The sequence below is a fragment of the Vicia villosa genome, unplaced genomic scaffold (genome assembly GCF_029867415.1).
Source record: "Vicia villosa cultivar HV-30 ecotype Madison, WI unplaced genomic scaffold, Vvil1.0 ctg.000024F_1_1, whole genome shotgun sequence".
Taxonomy (NCBI): Eukaryota; Viridiplantae; Streptophyta; class Magnoliopsida; order Fabales; family Fabaceae; genus Vicia; species Vicia villosa.
Window position 1 is genome coordinate 424,635 of NW_026704956.1, and position 16,834 is coordinate 441,468.

General features: G+C 34.4%; 3 long non-coding RNA genes across 3 annotated transcripts; all 3 read left to right on the forward strand.

Annotated features, from left to right (window-relative positions):
* Positions 1-3,459: 3,459 nt before the first annotated feature.
* Positions 3,460-4,519, forward strand: LOC131622041 (uncharacterized). The gene is made up of 3 exons (XR_009289746.1): positions 3,460-3,938; positions 4,122-4,326; positions 4,466-4,519. It is a non-coding gene; the product is annotated as an uncharacterized LOC131622041 (long non-coding RNA).
* A 6,867-nt stretch (positions 4,520-11,386) lies between these two features.
* Positions 11,387-13,642, forward strand: LOC131622043 (uncharacterized). Its single transcript, XR_009289747.1, has 7 exons — positions 11,387-11,930; positions 12,018-12,106; positions 12,241-12,281; positions 12,360-12,450; positions 12,545-12,626; positions 13,346-13,418; positions 13,604-13,642. It is a non-coding gene; the product is annotated as an uncharacterized LOC131622043 (long non-coding RNA).
* A 508-nt stretch (positions 13,643-14,150) lies between these two features.
* LOC131622044 (uncharacterized) lies at positions 14,151-14,724 on the forward strand. Its single transcript, XR_009289748.1, has 3 exons — positions 14,151-14,239; positions 14,326-14,525; positions 14,629-14,724. It is a non-coding gene; the product is annotated as an uncharacterized LOC131622044 (long non-coding RNA).
* The last annotated feature ends 2,110 nt before the right edge of the window (positions 14,725-16,834 follow it).

Consider the following 16,834-nt stretch of genomic DNA (forward strand, 5'->3'; position numbering starts at 1 on the left):
TATGGGAGGTCCAAAAACATACTTCTTTTTGTCCAATTGCGTGTGTCCCCATATCCTTGAATTTATCATGCTTGACCATAATTTGTGAATTTTGATGGTTCACAAACTCGGTTCTATATTTCACTTAGTAACAATAAAGGGGGACACAAATTGGTTACTCGTTCGTCTTTTTTTCAAAGCATTATTGTTTCTTTTAAAGACATGATCTTTTAGCAGAAATCTACGATGACAGTCAAACCATGAACTCCCCCATTTTTCAACGACGCCTTTGTGTATTCAAGGCAATGCGGACTTCCCATTTTGCCATGCGTACCCCAACCAGACAACATTCCACATGCAGGAAAGTCGTTAATAGTCCATATCAAGGCAACTCGCAAAGTAAAGTTTTATTTACAAGATATATCATAAGTCCATTCTCCAATCCATAACCTCTTTAAATCAACATTTAAAGGTTGTAAATACACATTGATTCCGACTCTTAGACTTGACGGTCCAGGAATGAGGCAAGTCAAAAACAAGTATGGTCTTGTCATGCATCAGGCGGGAGGTTGTAAGGGGATACAATAACTGGCCAACAAGAATATCCACTTCTTGACGCTTGGATATATGAAGTAAAACCATCAGAGCTTAATCCAAATTTGACATTTCTAGGTTCTGCAGCAAAACCATGATGTATCCCATCAAAGTGCTTTAATTCCTCACCATCAGATGGATTCCACACCACCAGATGGATGTCGCATAGTACTTGAACTTATTTAGTATGTATGATGCCATGTGATTTGACTTGCACTATGAATTGAAGCAAACATTCTTTTTAACCTTGGTATTATCGGCACATAAAATATAGACTTCACTGCTACATGTTTTTGCTTACAGTTAATGACTTTACCGTGAACTTGATATCTTGGACTCTTACATAATTTACATTCCTCAAACTCTCAATCATTAGTACCAAACTCATTGTCATAAAACAAAATGGAACCACTAATGCAACAATCATTTTTTCTTACTTCTAAACCCAACTTTGACAACAACTTCTTTGCATCATAAAAACTTCTAAGCAAGTTATCTTTCGTAGGTGTCGCTTCCAACATCATTTTTGCAAAGAATTTCAAATAGTGATCAGGAGCATTCCAATTTGACTTGACGGGCAATAATCTCACACACATTGATAATTTTGAGTCCGACGACCCCTCAAACAACAGTGTATTCATTTTTTTCAATAACTGATAAAAATTTTGCGCTTCCTCATTCAACAACTCTTCCCCATCGAAATCTTGAGGTTCATAATAGGTCACGTTAACCCCAAAAGTATCGTCAACCATTTCCTCGATCAAATTAAATTGTTCCTCATATTTCATATGTGATCGACTGCTTGAAGCATCCGTATCACTAGTCCCTGGTATATTACTCGATAGTTCTTCTCCATTATATGTCTAAACCTAATAACTTTTAATGAAACTCCTTCTCTTCAAATGACGTTCTAGTTCCTTTGGGTCACTAATTATAGGTCTACATTCACATTTAAGACAATGACATCTTACTCCCCCGCTTCGACAACATTCTTGAAAAATGCCCACGAGATAAGCCTTTTAACTTCTTCCTCAAATTTTGGTTTAAGTCCATGTCTTCGTGAATACATTCTATCGTACATCCAACTACAATAGTACAAAAAATATTCTATACTGCACATTTACAAAATCATTGTCATTTTAATTACAAAAGTGATTCTCAACCTATCAACCAATTCCGAGAATTTCGGTCAAACATTAACTACAAATATTAACAAACTTAATAACTATATACTTAATAATATTTTTTTACATGTTGTTTTGAACATAAACTTATATTAACTACAAACTACATTTCATTCAAATTAATTATATTATACTAAATTTAATTCAAACATTTCATACTAACTTAATTCATACTACATTTCATACAAAATAAATTTCATACAAATTTGGGTCAATTGTATTTACTTAATTATATATACTTACTTAGATAAAAATATATTATACTTACATAAATAAAAAAGCAAATAAATAATAATATTTATTAACTTATATATTATGTTCTAAATTATATATATATTGTTTATAACTATATAGTACTCCCTCCGTCCCAAAATATAAGAGAAAAAATACATTTTTCTTGTCCCAAAATATAAGAGAAAAAATACATTTTTCTTGTCCCAAAATATAAGAGAAAAAATTATTTTTCATTTCTTTCTAGATAAAATTAAATGCAAATTGCATTTAACCTACATTCTCTCTCATCATTTCCATAACCAACAACCAATTAGAATTTTTTTTAAAATTTTCCAAAGCACTTTATTTCAAGAAAACCATAAGTCAAATGAGTGTGTTTTTACTTTTCTTAATAAGTGTGATTTTGTTTTTTTCTCTTATAATTAAGGACGGAGGGAGGGAGTATGTTTATATATATATATATATATATATATATATATATATATATATATATATATATATATATATATATATATATATATATATATATATATATATATATATATATATATATATATATATATAATATTATGTTTTTTAAAAAACATTTTGGTTTGAAAAACTATTATCCTGTTTCTAAAAAATATTTTAACTAAAAAAATATTATTCAATTTTGTTTAAAAAATATTATTTTGTTTTTGAAAAATATTACTCTATTTGTATAAAATATATATTATCCTGTTTTGTTTAAAAATGTTTAAAATATAATTATATGTTTTTATTTTCATATTAATAATATATTATAACATTTTTATATTTAATATTAATATATTATATGTTTTTATTTAATAAAATACAAAAATATAAAAACAATATAAACAAAAATACCAAAACAGCCAACAACATAATAAATATTTATATTTGAAAATCGAAAATAATACATACCTGAGTGAAGAAACAAGAAAAGTTGGAGAAACTTCTTGTTGAGTCTTGATCAAAAAATAAAATAAAAGAAGATTAGAATGAAACAACTTAATAGTAAAAAAAATACAAAATCATACACACCCACTACTACAAAAAGATCAATATAATTTTAAAATTTACACCCAATATATAAAAAACGGGTGTAAATAAAAAATGCGGTGGCAATTTTGTAAATAACATGTTATTTTAAACATTATGAGGTGACAATATACACCCTATTTTCTAAAAACGGGTTTAAATTAAAAATATTATTATAAAAAAGTTCAATTACTCCCTTTAAACAAAAAAAGGGTGTGAATTTATATGAAAAAAAATGTATTTAAAATTTATAACTCAAAATATATAATCTATATAGCATATTAATAAATAATTTAAATATTATTAATAAATTAATAAATCAATATTAATGTGTCTAAACAAACGATTTAACTTTGAAATATAAAATTGACGTTTCACTGTTTGACCTATTGAAATAAAAGTTATAAACCCCATTCTTACGCTCTCACCTTTATCTCAACCTCCCAAAACCAAAATCCTAAACCTTAACCTTTCTGCTCGTCACAGCTTCGTCTTCGATCAAATTGATGCAATTATCGAACATTCTCAAAAACACGAAACACGTCAAGGAATTCGAGCTTGGTGTGAATCTAAAAACTCTCCAAACGAAATTATCGAACCCGTTTCGCAACCAATAACAATATCTTTGTCTCATGAAGAGGCAAAAATGAACAGTGAACTCGCGAAATTAGTGAAGAAAGAGGTGGATTTGGTGCATCTGTGGCCGGAGTGGATTCAATTGATGAAGATATTGGTGCATTAGAATTATTTTTAACACATGAGGAAGATTGAGGATAAAATGGTGCAGGATTTAGGGTTTGATACTACCGAGGATGTACACGATGAGGGGTTTGATTTTACTAAGGGTTTTAAGAGTGTTCGTGTTATGTGTCTCAATTTTGGTGAGGATCATTTTCACTTGTTGAGGTTTGTGCATTTTACTATAGATTTCAGTTAAATTGAACTCATTTTACTTTGGGGTTTTCAGATTATATTCAGATTTTAAGAAAAATGACAATTTTTTACAATGTTTGTGTGGATGTTATTGTTTTTTTTTGTTTGTTAACTCTTGAGGATTGTTTATATGATGATTAGTTTGCTACTTTGCAGTTCAATGACACACTCAACATTATGTGGTTATATCTCGGCGGTTGATTCTCCAAACAACTCCTAGAATCAAGCACTTTGGTATCCAGAGGAAACCTCTACCCCTTGAACCAACTGTACTACTACGAGAGGCTAACAGGCGGAGGGCTTCACTCTCCGCTGGAAATGTTTTTGAAATGTTTGACAGTCGCCAGGGTCCAATGGAAGGGTAATGAAATGCTATATACTACTCCAGATGGAATCACTTACAGTAAACTGTTATAAAATCTTATAATTTCTGTTTTAATTTGGGTTTTTATCAATCTGATTTATATGCTGACAGATCATGTTTTGATTCACCCCCCAAGATGTCACCACAAAAAGTACTCTCAAATTCGATGACACGTACTAATACTTCTCCGACAAACTTTGATAGCTCAATTGGCCGACCTATGAGGCTTGCTGAGATTTATATTGCTTGATAACACGAAAACGTATCACATATTTGGCTTGATTTACATACATTATTTCCCTATTTTATCTTAATTATGTTGCTTTATGTTGGTATTATGCTGGTATTTTCATTGTTTTAGGTTTTATGTTCGTTTTGAGGACTATTTGTGAAAAGGAAAGAAATGGAGCTAAAATCACTACTATTTGTGCCTAAAAGATGAAAAATGGTGCTGAAATGAAAAGGGGGTGCAAATAAGGCTCAACCATGCTAAAGGAGACCCAAAGGCCCAAAGAGACAAAGTCAGCCCACGAAGTAATCAATTGTGCGTGGCCCAAATCACACAAGCAAGTGGAGACGCACGTCTCCAACGATCCATGCCACGTCACCAATGAGGAGACGCCCGTCTCCAGCTCCTCCTACATTTCCTCCACTTGAGACGCACGTCTCAAGTCGTGTGCTGGGTCACCCTGAAGAAGTGGAGACGCACGTCTCCAAGGAGTTCCCTATTTCCACGCATTCCAAAGGCAGAAGCTCCCCTATAAATAGAAGCAGTCACCTCAGTTCTTGGTGTGCAATTTCCGGCCAACGAAGTGCTGCCGAAATTGTACCGTGCTTATTATTTTCTTCCTGCTTTCATTCAAATAGTTTATTTTCTCACAACAATTTCTACACCGGAAATTGTTGTGAACCTTTTATAAATCTATCCTTACGTTAGATTTATTGTTTTTACTTCCTTGTTTTAATTACCGTCCGTTTAAATTCCGAAGAACGACCCAGCCACCTTGTGGTGGAAGTTCAGTACTCGAAGATTCAATTGCAATTTACATTATTCAGGTTTATTATTTCTCGCCTTTATTTATATTTAATGCATGATATATTATATGTTAATTAATATGCCTAATATTCTGAACCGAATTTATTTATGCATGTTTAACCATATTAATATGTCTGGCTAATTTATTTAGATGTCGGTATGTAAATTAATCTAACCGTAGGGATCCGAAATAAATTGGCTTAATTATGTTTTATTAAATGTCACTTGTTTTTGGTTTGTATGTCTAATTTAATTAGTAAGTCTTAAAACCAATAGAGCGAAAGTTTGAGGGGTTAAGACGGTCAAAGGTTAAAATCAATAGAGCGAAAGTTTGAGAATCTTTAACTGGATAGTAGACATAGGACATTAGTTTTAAGGATGGCGAAAGCGTATTAAAACTAATTAGAACTTATTTATTTCCAAAAAGTGTTTTTACACCCGCGCGGGATGGCGAAAGCGTACGTTAGGGATATTAGCATGTTCCGAGTCAACAGAGCGAGAGTTTGAGATTAGGAGATTTAAGTAGATAACGACTTCATAAAACAAGCATTTTATTAACTATGTTGTTTTCAAAAAGCGTTTCTAAATCTGGTGGGATGGCGAAAGCGTACATTAAGAGTTAGGATCGTAGTCTGAATCAATAGAGCGAGAGTTTGAGAGGAGGACTTTTAAATAACATAGTTAGTAAAGATCTTTGATTTAATTAGAATCTGGCCTATGGAACTTCGGATCACCTAAGTTAGATGAAATACATACTGATATCCGTTTGTTATTATATTTTATCTAGATTTAGGATTTTAGTTTCCCCATTTATAAAAAAAAACCCAAATATCATTAGCCTTAGCTTTACATAGTAACTTTAGATAACGGTAGGTCGATTTATAGTCCCTGTGGATTCGATATCTTTTAAAACTACACGACACGACTGTGCACTTGCAGTTATCCCGACTAATAGACACGCAAAGTCGCGATCAAGTTTTTGGCGCCGTTGCCGGGGAATATTCAAGTCGATATCGTAACTCGCTGTTACACCGTAGAGACTAAGGCATTTTTTTTTCTTTCTTTTCATTTACTACTATGTATCACCCAAACTTTTTCTATAACCCCCACTCCCAGTATTTCGAGGAATCACCAGGATCCTATAAATCCGATCTCGAAATACTGTTGGAAAATTTCAATGCGTCACCAATTCATTCTCACCCAAATTACCTCTGCAACTCCCAATCTCAACATTTCGAGGAACCACAAGAAACCTACAATCCAAACCTCGAAACATTAATTGGGGATTACAACTCGACACTAGCTTATCCTCAACCGAATTCCCTCTACAATCACCAATCCCAACATTTTGAGGAGACACAAGAATTTTATAATCCCAACCAAACCTATCCTCAACCGAATTTCCTCTACGATCACCATAATCAATATTTTGAGGAGTCGCCAGAACCCCATAAATCCGACCTCGAAATAATAATGGAAAATTTTAATGAAACATCTATGATGACGAGGCACTTTGTGGAAACACAAAACGCGACGCTAACCTACTTCGAGGAACCACAAGAATCCTATAATTCTAACCTCGAAGCATCAATAGAGGATTTCAATGCAACGCGAACTTATCATCAACCGAATTTCCTCTATGATCACCACGCCCAACATTTCGAGGAGTCGCAAGATTATCATAAATCCAACCTTGAAATCTTAATGGAGGAATTTATTGAAGCACAAACTCTCTCTAGGCAAGAATCTATGATGACGAAGCACCTTGAGGAAACGCAGAATGCAACGCTAGCTCCCTTTGAAGAACCTCAAGAATCCCATAATTTTAACTTCGAAACATCAATGGAGGATACCGACGAGACGCTAACTCACTCTAGATTAGAAGCCATGATGGAGAACTTTGTAGAGACACAAACCGTCCAAAACCAAGAGTTTATCAAACAAAGTCTTCAAAACAATGAAACCCTTAGGCAACTGACAACTATGGTTGAATCCCTCGCGACTCACAACATGGCATTAGAGACTCAAATCTCCCAACTTGAACAAAACCTTCTAGGAACCTTCCTTGAGGAGTATGTGGATGTTGAAACAACCATTAGTGAAAAACAAATTGAAATTCCTGAGGAGAGTGATTATGAGATTGAGAAGAGTGATAATGTGGTTGAAGAGATTTCTAGTGAGAAAAGAGTAGAGATTGAGAAAAATCCACCAACACCATTTGAAAGGGAGGTTGTAGAAGAGATAGAGAAGGAAGCACCTATTGTTATTCCTCTTCTCTATTCCCAACTGATTCCTTTCCCGCAAAGTTTTATGGAAGCTAAGGTAGACTCCAAATCCATAATGTATGTGAAAATATTGGAAAATATCCACACTAATGCACCCTTATTTGAAGTCTTGCATAAAAAGAGAAATTTAGACGACCATGAAACTAAGGATATCGTTAGTGATAAGAGGGTAAGGTTAATCTTTGAGGTGGTGGATAATATCGCTAAGCCCAAACTTGAAAAACTGATACTTAGGATCGATCCAAAACCGTCACCACGATTTCAAAAGAATGAACCACCCCACAGAAGAAAGAAAAGAAAAGGTGAGGGATATGTGAGATGGCTTGATAAGTGGCCATGGAAAACGACGATTACTAAAAGTTCAACCGAGGAGTCATTCTCGAGAGAACCACCTTGAGTGCTTGCACTATTAAGCCGTCGAGCTATCGACGTTAAACAAAGCGCTGTGTGGGAGGCAACCCACGAGTTTTCAGTTTAATGTTTTCCTTTTATCGTTTGAATTTGCAGATAATAAAGATATGGATCGCTTGTCACGTCTCGGCCATATCTAGGCGAAAAATCTATAGACGATCATCTCAAAGATGAATGGGTCTCCACGCACATTCCTACGAGTGTTGCTGCTGGTGGTGACACAGTTGATGAGCATGATAGGAGAAGATATTTCCTCCGGACGCGGAGCAGATTTGGTTGTGATAGCCCGCCGGTTGCATCCATATAGGTTCTGACTTTTCTTCTCCACCTTGGATTGAAACATTGAGGACAATGTTTGGTTTAAGTGTGGGGGAGAAGCTTTACCGCTTTCATTTATTGCTTTATTTATTGTCTTCTAGTTGTGTTGTCGAGTCTTTATACGTGATTTTTAGTTGCTATTGAATTTCCCCGAAATTTTAAAAAATTTTAACCTCCAACAAAAATTTGAATTTTGACGCTTGGCATACACACTCTGAAAGTATAGAAGTTGTCACACTTTAGGCATTGTTAGAAAGACTTGGAGATGTTTCAACAACATCGATACCGTCCTGACACCCTAAACCTCCTCATTATGTGATATCAATTTGGATGCCCATTATGTCGAGACCTTAGGCTCAAGTTTTCAAAGTAGCTCTTAAGTAGTTTATATTAGCAGTCGGCACCATCTTAAGCACAAACTACGTAGGGAGTTGATGAATATAAGTGAATGATCCTGTTTTTAAATGATTTAATAGAAGAATAGCCTTCTAAGTTAGGTGACCCTCACCCGGTCATTTAGCCCAACGGTTGTTAAGCCAATAAGGATTTAATAATTAGCACCCGCTGTTGGTTGGCCTAGAGGTCACTGGTACTGGGCTTGGTAGGGTGGACTACGGTCCGATCCCCCGCAACCGCAGTTGGGAAAGATGGGGATTCGCCATTTAAAAAACCAGAACCCCGTGCTAAAGAAAATAAAAGGATCATAGTCGCTAACCGATTTCCCTACTATGTGCGTGTACGGATAACGGGCTTAATGTGATTGCGCTTGAATGAAAAGAGTGAAAGGAAAAACAAGAGATATAGGTTGAGTTATAATGGCATAATTCGAATTGGTTTGTATAAGGAGGGAGTTTTTGAACATTGTGTCGTTACGGTATCCTTGGTGTTGATATCTATTTCCTATCGATGTAACATTTGCCTAACATAAGTATGATTAGGAGTCGTGTCATGCCCTTGTTTTGAATCTTGCTTAATCATTTTCTTTTACCGTGTGGTTGATTGCTTGAGGACAAGCAATGGTTTAAGTGTGGGGGTATTTGATAACACGAAAACGTATCACATATTTGGCTTGATTTACATACATTATTTCCCTATTTTATCTTAATTATGTTGCTTTATGTTGGTATTATGCTGGTATTTTCATTGTTTTAGGTTTTATGTTCGTTTTGAGGACTATTTGTGAAAAGGAAAGAAATGGAGCTAAAATCACTACTATTTGTGCCTAAAAGATGAAAAATGGTGCTGAAATGAAAAGGGGGTGCAAATAAGGCTCAACCATGCTAAAGGAGACCCAAAGGCCCAAAGAGACAAAGTCAGCCCACGAAGTAATCAATTGTGCGTGGCCCAAATCACACAAGCAAGTGGAGACGCACGTCTCCAACGATCCATGCCACGTCACCAATGAGGAGACGCCCGTCTCCAGCTCCTCCTACATTTCCTCCACTTGAGACGCACGTCTCAAGTCGTGTGCTGGGTCACCCTGAAGAAGTGGAGACGCACGTCTCCAAGGAGTTCCCTATTTCCATGCATTCCAAAGGCAGAAGCTCCCCTATAAATAGAAGCAGTCACCTCAGTTCTTGGTGTGCAATTTCCGGCCAACGAAGTGCTGCCGAAATTGTACCGTGCTTATTATTTTCTTCCTGCTTTCATTCAAATAGTTTATTTTCTCACAACAATTTCTACACCGGAAATTGTTGTGAACCTTTTATAAATCTATCCTTACGTTAGATTTATTGTTTTTACTTCCTTGTTTTAATTACCGTCCGTTTAAATTCCGAAGAACGACCCAGCCACCTTGTGGTGGAAGTTCAGTACTCGAAGATTCAATTGCAATTTACATTATTCAGGTTTATTATTTCTCGCCTTTATTTATATTTAATGCATGATATATTATATGTTAATTAATATGCCTAATATTCTGAACCGAATTTATTTATGCATGTTTAACCATATTAATATGTCTGGCTAATTTATTTAGATGTCGGTATGTAAATTAATCTAACCGTAGGGATCCGAAATAAATTGGCTTAATTATGTTTTATTAAATGTCACTTGTTTTTGGTTTGTATGTCTAATTTAATTAGTAAGTCTTAAAACCAATAGAGCGAAAGTTTGAGGGGTTAAGACGGTCAAAGGTTAAAATCAATAGAGCGAAAGTTTGAGAATCTTTAACTGGATAGTAGACATAGGACATTAGTTTTAAGGATGGCGAAAGCGTATTAAAACTAATTAGAACTTATTTATTTCCAAAAAGTGTTTTTACACCCGCGCGGGATGGCGAAAGCGTACGTTAGGGATATTAGCATGTTCCGAGTCAACAGAGCGAGAGTTTGAGATTAGGAGATTTAAGTAGATAACGACTTCATAAAACAAGCATTTTATTAACTATGTTGTTTTCAAAAAGCGTTTCTAAATCTGGTGGGATGGCGAAAGCGTACATTAAGAGTTAGGATCGTAGTCTGAATCAATAGAGCGAGAGTTTGAGAGGAGGACTTTTAAATAACATAGTTAGTAAAGATCTTTGATTTAATTAGAATCTGGCCTATGGAACTTCGGATCACCTAAGTTAGATGAAATACATACTGATATCCGTTTGTTATTATATTTTATCTAGATTTAGGATTTTAGTTTCCCCATTTATAAAAAAAAACCCAAATATCATTAGCCTTAGCTTTACATAGTAACTTTAGATAACGGTAGGTCGATTTATAGTCCCTGTGGATTCGATATCTTTTAAAACTACACGACACGACTGTGCACTTGCAGTTATCCCGACTAATAGACACGCAAAGTCGCGATCATTGCTGCCGAACATGCTTTGAAGCAAACAATTTCTAATCTTGGGATGTTAAAATCATTATCATCATCTGCGGAGTTTGAGGTATCATCATGGGCGGATATTCATGCCTTTGGTTGTGTAGTTTATCATTTTTCTCCCTTATGAGTACATATTGACCTGAAAATAATTGTTAATATCTAGTGTTATTTAGACTACATCTTCATTAATGATCTGTGTCCGTTTCTTGTTATGGGCAGAAAAAATATCTAGAGCTAACTAAAGGTGCTGCTGACAATTACCACCATTTCTGGTGGAAAAGACATGGAGTTGTCCTTGATGGTGAGATAGCTGCTGTTGCCTTTAAACATGGACATTTTGACCAAGCTGCAAAGTCATATGAGAAGGTTTGTGCACTGTATAATGGGGAAGGATGGCAGGACTTGTTGGCCGAGGTCCTTCCTATTCTAGGAGAGTGTCAAAATATTCTTAATGATCAAAGCTGGCTACTTGCTATCCTGTGTGCGGCTACTTTATCTTGAAGATGGATTATTTCAGAAACCAGGGTCATATGTTCTTGGAGTTCTTATTGGGCAGTTGAGGTTTAGATCTCATGGTGTTTCAAAAGTTGGTCCTGCAGAGAGTGATGATGTTATGGCCTATTCTGGTGTATCAGACAATGATGAGGACGAGAATTGGGCAAGTGACGCTCCTTCTATACTCTAGGCTCTAAATCGTGCCATCAGTGACACACTCAACATAGGATTATCTTCAGGTTCTGACAGTGATAGAAAACCTTGTTGGTATTCACGTCATTTATATAAAACATTAATTACTTAGTTATTTTTGTTGTTCTTTTCAGTCACAACAAGGAGAGAGTATTGTAGATGGAATGAGAACGATAGCTCTAAAACTTGAAATTGGAGCATTCCATAATCAGATATTTGAAAGGTTTTTCCATTTCCATCATTCTTATATGTTAATCATCATATGGATACATCTTTGAAGCTCCCTTCATCTTGTTTTTACGTAATGTTTCTTCTTCTGCCATAAGGTAATTAATAATATTTTACCTTGTTATCCAGGATACAAACTACATTGACTTTGGGTTTGAGTTACAAACAAGGTAGTCTTTTGGCTTTAAAGATATTCAAACTTCTGTGCAATTGTACCAATGTGGTAAATCTAATTTTTTGCGTTGAAGTGTTGATGACGCGATAGCAGCAAACAGTATCTCAGACTCCACTTTTCAAATAGGTGCTTCCTGGCAAGCCAATAAGAACTTCTTGCTGAAGGTAAAAAATCAATATAATGCTAGGCAGGTTTTGTCATAGATTGATTGCATAGGATTTACTCAAGAATAAAGATGAATATTTATCATATTTTCAGGCAAAAGTTGGACCTAAAAGCTCAACAATGGCTGTTGCATTCAAGTCATGGTGGAAACCTTCTTTCACATTCAACATTTCAGGTATATCTAGAGGGATTTTTCTACTCAATCTTGCTATGTTTTTGGTCTTAAAGCCTCTGGAATTCAGTCAAAATGTAAGTAAAGTCTAACCAAGAATTACTCAAACCAATGACTGAGCCCGGTTTTCCTTTTTTTCTTAAGTGGGATTTTTCACATCCTTTTGCATCCGTCCTTATACGGGGAGGCGCTAGGAAGAAGGATTCCCTATTTCCCGATGTTTGTGAAGTTTAAATTATTCCTTCGTGTTAAACTGTTATACCTATATTCTTTGTAGAATATATGTTTTCTCCCTTGAGCATTTCTTTTTTCTAAATAATGCTCACTATGTTTTATGTTGGGCACTACTAACTTACTAAGTTCTCCCGACCAAAGATTAGTATTTGGTACATTGGATAAGCATGTTTTACCTATGCAGAGAGTGTTTTGGGATGAGGTATGTTGTTTTTTTTTTCGTGTTTTGGGATGGGGTATGTTTTTTTTTCTTTGTGTTTATCGCCCATATAATATCATTTTCCATGTATTCCACTCTACCTCATTCTGCGAGTTCGATGATATAAGATCTAATATCTATGATGTTAAATTGTTCCTAACTTCTCTTCATATGAAAATTTCCAAAGTTAAATATGTTAATTTGAGACATTTCTTCCAAAGATTGTGATTCTATAAAGTCATCTTCGTACTGGATGTTTGTCCTGCTGAGAATGTCCTTTTTTTTTCAGCCACCAGAGATCGTGCAGACGGTCAATTGCAATATGGATTTGGCCTCCAAAGTGAAATTCTCAGAGAAGCCAGGTTCATTTCATTGGAAGCACTTCTTTGTTTTTGATTCAATAGATTCTCTGCTAATATATCATGACTCATCCAAACCTGTGTTGCTGCATTAAAAAAATGAGAATTGCTTTCAATTTTATTTTAAAACTTGTGCTCCGAACTGTTGGTAAATTTGCTTGTTTATTTGCACTTTTACTTGTATGCAGTTATCAAAGAGCTTATCCCAATTTCGTAATGCTCACCCCAAGCAAAGAACACCTAGCCGAGGGCATTGTTTGGCAAACAGGAAAATGACCTATGCTCCAATCTGACATAGATGCTGGACATTTCGATGGCTTTTATGGATAATTCATTTGCAATTCTTCTTTCTCAGTTAAATTTACAGTGATTGGAAATATCCCTCTTTTACTTTTTGATTATCTTTTAGCTTGATCATCTTTGCGTGACTAATTGTTTTTAACATTAATAAGTGCTGGAAACTACATGTTTTTATCATGATGGTTTACAAGATTCTATACAAGATTCTATAGAAGCTAAAGAAGATCTTCTTGCCCGAGCAACTGATGAAAATGAGGTAAATGATGTAAAATTTGCAATGGTTAATAGTCGGGAGACATTTTCTCCTTATCAAAAGTGATACTTGAAAGGCCACTTTGTTCTCTTTGGACACTATTTTATGCGTGTACAGGAACCATTTGAAAATGTTTGAAAAAACCATGTGCCAATATTATGATTATAGTTTAGAAATATTCACTCTCTCCGGTGACTTAGACTGCACCATGGCCATATAGACAGCCTTTTCTAGGCGTGAAAAGTTCTCAGTTAATGTGAAAAGTTCTACGGTATTTCTCTTTTTTTTTCCTTCTTTCTCAGCCTTTGCTTATTCTTCATCACGCTATTGATTTTATATTTTTTAAATTCTTTGTAGGGAAAACAAGGATGTTATTGTTTATGCATGCGATTGTAGTGATGAGACTCTTGATAGAGCTAAGGAAATTATAAATGCGAATGGAGCTGAATCCTTTAAGCATCATTTTCGTACTTTTTGTTGTGATGTTTCCACTAATGGATTCCCAAATTGGCTGGCATGTAACCCCTGTAGAGAGAATTATTTACAAAACCAGTCAGGTTAATTTTCCTTACTATGATTTTGTTTGTTTTAGAGTATTTGTTCATGTTAATGCTTGATGAAATGCTGCTAAGAGACTTTGTTGTTTTTGGTTTTGTTTAGATGTAAAAGAGGATAATGGACTGAATGTTAAGGAGTTGTGTTCATCAGAAGGATTTGACTGTTGTGTTGGAGGAGTAGATTTTGTAACATTGGTATGACTTTTCTCTTATGCAAATCATCTTAAGTTTGATGTTTGGTGCTACTGTATCTAGACTTTGAGCCTATGTTAGTTTGAGCAAATTGTGTTGTTTTAGTGTTACTGTTTGATTCTATATGTTTCTCTTTGCAATAAAATGACAACGTCTCTTGTGTTGTCAGCATATTCCTAATCCTAACAATTTATGTTAATAGGTATACTCTCCAATGCATTTCAAAATATTTTATTTTGATTTTTAGACACATAAGTTATTGAGTTAAATGTAATTGCATTTTTATTACAATGAAGTCTAATTAATAGCTTTTCTAATATTTGTGATTTGTGAAATTGAACTGATGTATACTTCGAGATGGGTTAACTGTTAAGCAAGTGGCTGGGCGTTAATCTGCTCTTTCATTATGCTGCACGAAGTTCCTTTCTACATACAGTCATGCTTTAACTCTTATTTGTCAGTTCCGTTTATTGTTTACTACACATTTGTCAGTACTCGTATGGTTTGTTGTGTTTGTCTTGCTTAATATTTCTACACCAGCACTCTGTATTCTTCCTTATCTCAATATGGTGCATTATGAAACCAATCTAATTTTTATGCACACTTTTATTTTTGTCTCCTCAATTGTTGTTCTAGTAGCATCCCCAAAAATGATTTAGTACCTCTTAGTAAATTATCTGACATTATGCAACATACATATTGTTTATGCAGATATGGGCCCATATATATGGGCCCATATTGAAAAGTTGGACGCAGAGGTATTGACAGAAGATGCACCTCCTCTTTTTCGGTCAGCTGTTTGTTTTGGTCTTCGAAGACCAATTATCGAGGCTTGATCAATTTGTTATTTATCATCTGTCCTTTTTTGTCAAAACTAATCTAAATCATTCTTTGATCTAATGGCTAAGTGGTTCCTTGGTTGATTGAAAGAAGAATGTTGTATGCTCTTATGATGTAGATCACAAGGTTTGTATTATTAGAAGTTAACTTATGATTCTAAGGGAAATTGAGTAGTGCCTCCTTTGTATTATTAGAAGTTAACTTAAGGTTCTGATGGGAATTGAGGAGTGCCACCTTTGTATATTGGCAATTTCATCATAGCTACTAATTGGACCTCAATTATCAAATGAAGTTTGCACCACCTGTGTAATTTTTGTTTTTTCAACTGTGATTTTTGCTCAACTCGTGTTTTTGATCCAACCCTTTCATCTCTTTTTCTCAAAAGTAGAAGGATCACTTTATATGTTGAATATATATGCATATCATGTAGCAAAAAAGAAAAATGCATATTTTGTTTGGTTATATATATCAAAATGCCTCAAATTGTCAAAGCAGTTTTATTTCACTGTTTCGCTGCTATACAATTTGAAAGTTTTGGGTGCTAAATTGTACAGGAGTACATACCTAGTTTTACTAAAATAGGGGGCAATTAAGAACATATTTACACCCGATTTTTATTAAAATAGGATATAATTAAAACGTAATTAAGCTTAATTACACCCGATTTTCATTAAAATAGGGTGTAATTAAAATGTAATTAAGCTCAATTACACCCGATTTTCATTAAAATAGGGTGTAATTAAAACGTAATTAAGCCCAATTACACCCGATTTTTATTAAAATAAGGTGTAATTAAAACGTAATTAAGTCTAATTACACCCGATTTTTATTAAAATAGGGTGTAATTAAAACGTAATTAAGCCCAATTACACCCGATTTTTAATAAAATAGGGTGTAATTAAAACGTAATTAAGCCCAATTACACCCGACTTTTATTAAAATAGGGTGTAATTAAAACGTAATTAAGCCCAATTACATCCGATTTTTATTAAAATAGGGTGTAATTAAAACGTAATTAAGCCCAATTACACCCGATTTTTATTATTATTAAAACAGGGTGTAATTAAAAACGTAATTACGCCCAGTTACACCCGATTTTTATTAAAACAGGGTGTAATTAAAAACGTAATTACGCTCAATTACACCCGGTTTTTGTTAAAAATAACGGGTATAAATTCGTTAGACATTTCTCACCCTGTGGATATACACCCGATTTTTATTAAAAATAATGGGTGTAAATTTAATAAAAAACAGGTGTAAATTAACATTTTTGTACT